Raw genomic sequence first — 4,907 nt, forward strand, 5'->3', positions numbered from 1 at the left:
CAGCTTTGTGAAAGGACGGCTCTCGAAGAGCAACAGGCGCGCAGTAGGCCACAGCAGTGGAGAGCACACAGAGCGCTGACGAGGCCTAGCCGATACTAGGCAGTTAGTAAACAACGCTACACTGTAGTCGCCGCTCAGTCTCCTATTCGCCGATTTGCACCAATGGTAAGCAGTGAAGGAAACTCCAATGGAAAACGCCGATTTCCGCCTATGACGACACGCAATGCAAAGACCAATAAAATGAACTCGTATACCCTTCCTCCTAGCTCTTACATCCAATGACAGCACTCCTCCATAGTATATAAGTATCCAAACTTGTGCTCATTCACATCTAGAGGGTTGGATCCCCTCCTTCGAAAGCGTCAGATTGCAAAACCTGGGCTACTCTCAGGGTGGAATCTCCGTCTTCGAAGATTGTGTTTGTCTGTCTGTCTGTGTGCCCGCCGCTTGCTGCTGTCGCTGTTCGTTCGTTCGTCCGTCCGTCCGTCCGTCTGCCTGCCCGCCTGCCTGCTCGCTGTCCATCGCCGTCGTCGTACACGCTGCCGCTGCCGCCGCCGCTACCGCCGCCTGCTGTTCGTCCGTCCGTTCGCCGCCGACCATAGCCGACGCCGACGCCGCCGCTGCCTGCTGCGCGTCCGTCTGTCCGTCGCCGTTCGTCTGCAATGAGTACTCCCACCTCCACCGTCATCTACACCTCCCCCTCCCCTTCTCCCACAGTCACTTCCTGGAGTGCCGCCCCTGGCCTCCCTCCTTCCGCCTCCCCTTCCCTTCCCCCGCTCACACATCTCCCTATCTCCTCCCCTGCTGTATACCCACACCTCTACACCCTTCCTCCAGCTTCCACACCCTCAACAGCTCCCACTCCTACCACCGCCCTCACGTACGCCTCTGTTGCCGCCTCTGCTGCCGCCCCTCAGGTGGTTGGCTTCCCCTCTCTCACCGACCCCATCGCTTCGTCTTCTGCATCTCCCGCAAGCATCACGTCGCGCCGAGCCACCATCGCCACCACTGAACCAGCTGCTTCTCCCGGTGCCTCCGCTACGCCACAGGGATCTGCCACCCGCCACCTCCCTCTCCTCCCCGTCCCTCTCCCCTCCTCCCAGCCTCCAGTCTCCAAAAACCCCAAAAGCGCGTCCTTACCGACTCTGCTCCCGCCACTTCCCACAAAAAATCAACACCACCTCCCCCTCCCCCTGCCGTCACCATGGATACCACCCCTCCTCCTGCCACCCATACCTTGGCCCCCACCCTCCACACCTTTGTCCTGTCAACTCCCGATCCTAAGTTCCTCGACGCTCGTACCCTCACCAAGGAAATACGAAAGTACTTACCTGGTGCTCCCATTTCCCAACTCATTCCCCGCAGCGACTCAGTCCTTATCAAGTCCCCGTCCCCATCCTTTCACACAGATCTCCTGCGAAAACTCCCACGTATTATGTTTAGCCCCCACGCCTCTCTGACACCCTTCCTTTCCGCTTCCACTCCTCGTCAGCCCCAGCCTCCCTGTCGCCCCCCCACCTACACTGCTGTGATCACCAAGCTCAGCCCGGTGATCACAGAGGATGAAGTGTTGGTAGAACTGAACTCCCACCCGGACTTGGAAATCCGCTCTGCCCGCCGTATCCACAATGCCTCTGGTCCCACCTACCTCATGCGGGTATTCTCTGAATCCGCCCCATCCATAGACCATCTCCTCACCCAGGGTGCCCTGATATACCACCGTCGCCACCCTGTTGAGTCCTCCAAATCCCCTCCCCAATCCTACCGTTGCCAGCGGTGCCTGATGTACAATGACCACCTGACTCCCAACTGCAAACCCCCCCCCCCCCACCTGTCCCCATTGCAAGGCCTCCCACTTTCTTAAGAACTGCCCCAACCTCGCTGCTCCTCCTTCCTGTAATACCTGCAATGGCCCCCATCCCACATACTCCCACAAATGTAAAGCTAAACCCCCTCCAGCCACCCCTGAACTTACGGTCCCAGTTCGTCCCGTCGATCCCCCTGTCCATCCCAACAATTCCCTCCGTCCACCCCCCACGGCCGAGGACATCATCCGGTTCATTACCGTTGTCCTCCAAAACATTCACCCTTTTCACCGCCCCCACACCTTCCAACAAATATCCCTTGCTGCTCGCTCTGTTTTCCACCTGAACGCCTTCGCCACTTACTCCCACAACCAAGCCCACTTCACCTTCACCCGCCTCGACACCCTAGTTTAAGTCTCTTCCCTTCCCTCTCTTTCCCCCCTCCTTCCCGTCATGGCGCGGCACGAGTCTCGCATCCTCTTCCAGAACATTCGCTCCTTCCGCTCCAACAAATACCTCCTCATGCACACCCTCTCCCACCACCAGGTCGACACCTTCCTCTTGAACGAAACCTTTCTCCAGCCCCACCATTCTATCCACACCTCCCCCTATATCCTCCACCTCCTGGTCCTCGTGCGCAGGGTGGAGTCACGATTGGCCACCTTAAGCATATCCCTGTCCGGCCACAACCTCTCCTCAATGACCCCACTGAACACCTTATCCTTAGCGTCTTCTTCCCCTCCCTCACCATTACCTGTGCCACCATCTATGTCCGCTCCACTGCTCCTCTTCCTTATGACTTCATCTCACACATTGACCACACCTTCTCCACCTATGTGATTACCGCCGACCTCAACATCCATAGCCGCACTCCTGCTGCCCTTCGGCGGTGGCATCAGTTCCTCTCCACACTTCAAGGTGACCTTGTTCCTCTTCCCCAACACACCCGACCTGAAAGTAACACCACCCCCGATGTTGTCATTGCCTCCGCCAACCTCCTTGCTGTCGCCGTCCTTGACCCCACAGGTAGCGATCATCTCCCTGTCCTTCTCACCATCACATCTGCAAACCGCCCCCCTCAGGCTCCGCACCCTGCACCCCCTCCCAAGGTCGTCCATGACTATCGACGTGCCGACTAGGATTCCTACCGGGACTCCATCTCCGCCCAGGTCGAAAGCCACCCTCTTACCTATCGCCATCCTGACGACATCAACCACGCCTCGTCCTTCCTTCAGCAGGTAATAACTGACGCCGTGGAGGCCCATGTTCCTACTGAAACCATCCACCCACACCGTCCCACTCTCCCTCCGCGGGCTGTCCTCCTCCTCCGTGAATCCCGCCGCCTCTATCGCTCCTTCCTGCGCACTCGTGATAGGGATACACTCCAACGCCACCGGCAAATACAGCGACACGTACGGAACCTTATTACAGCGACGAAACGCCGAGACTGGCGCCAGACCTGCACACGACTCAACGCCACCCTCCCTATCAACTCCTCCAAGTACTGGTCCGCCTTCCATCGTCTTACTGGTTCCCTTTCCGCTCCCCACTACCCCCTTCTCCATAACGATCGCCCCCTTCCTGACAACCTCAGTAAGGCCAACCACTTCCCTTCCCACCTTTCCGAGGTCTTCTCTATCCCCGATGATCCCCACTTTGATTATTCTCTTTTCCCCACAGTCATGGAACGTGCCGATACCTCGGTCGCTCCTCTTGCTCCTAGTCTCCAGTACTTGGGGCAGTTGCCCCCCTCCGACATAAACACTCCCATCACAGCACAAGACATTAAACTTATCCTCCGGTCCAAACGCAACACGGCCCCTGGTCAGGACTGTGTCACCTACCGTCACCTTCGCGAAAGCCCCTATTCCTTCCTGACTGTCCTCGCCCATCTCTATAATGTCGTCCTCTCTACTGGCTTCTACCCTGACCTGTGGAAGACCTCCCGCGTCCTCTTATTCCTCAAACCCAACAAACCCCCTTCTGCCGCCTCTTCCTATCGTCCCATCTGCCTCACCTCCGTCTTCATTAAGGTCTTTGAATCCATCCTCTCCCGCCGTATCCATCAGCACCTTGCTCAACACCACCTCCTCCCCCTTACCCAGTGTGGCTTCCGACCCTCCTTCTCTACTGACGACCAACTCCTCAACCTTGTTCACCTTCTGTCCCTCCAGCTCAACTCCCGTCGCTCCGCCATTTTTGTTTCCCTTGACCTCCAAAATGCCTATGACCGTGTATGGCATCCCGGTCTCCTCTTTAAACTCCAAACCTACGCCCTGCCTATCAATTTTGTCCGTCTGGTCGCTTCCTTCCTCTCGCACCATCCTTCCTATGTCACCCTCCACAACACCAACTCCCGTATCATTTATCCCACGGCTGGCGTCCCCCAGGGTTCTGTCCTCTCCCCTCTCCTTTATCTCTTGTATACAGATGATATGCCCAAGCCACCCCCACCAATCCACCTTCTCCAGTATGCTGATGACACCGCCTTCCTGGCTCTCTATCCTACCCTTCAACGGTCTCAACGTGCCCTCCGAACCCACCTTAACCAGTTCACCACTTGGTGTAACCACTGGTTCCTCCGTCTCAACCCCTCCAAAACCCAGGCAATCATCATAGGCCGCACCACTCGCTCCTTCCGCCTCCATGATTTCTACCTCACCCTTTATGGTCGTCCTATCCAACTCACCCCCACCCTGAAATACCTTGGCCTCACCCTTGACCGACACCTCACCTGGACCCCTCATCTCCTGACCATCCAGCAGAAAGCCCATTCCCGCCTCCGCCTTCTGAAACTCCTGTCTGGCCGGACATGGGGCTTGCATCCTTCTACCATCCTCCACACCTACAAATCCCTCATCCGTCCTATCCTCTGTTATGCCTGCGTTGCCTGGATCTCCGCCCCCACCCACTTTTACAAGGCCCTCCAAATCCTTGAACGCCATGCGCTCCGCCTTGCCTTCCGTATCCGCCTTCCTTCCCCCACACGGCTCCTGTATGAACTGATTCCCTTCCCCCACCTCCTCCTGTTCCTCCAACATCTCCGCATCCTTTACATTGTTCACAGGCTTGATCCCCCCCACCCTCTGGTTTCCTCCTTCC

Source organism: Schistocerca nitens, chromosome 8 (assembly GCF_023898315.1).
Source record: "Schistocerca nitens isolate TAMUIC-IGC-003100 chromosome 8, iqSchNite1.1, whole genome shotgun sequence".
In the NCBI taxonomy this organism is placed as follows: Eukaryota; Metazoa; Arthropoda; class Insecta; order Orthoptera; family Acrididae; genus Schistocerca; species Schistocerca nitens.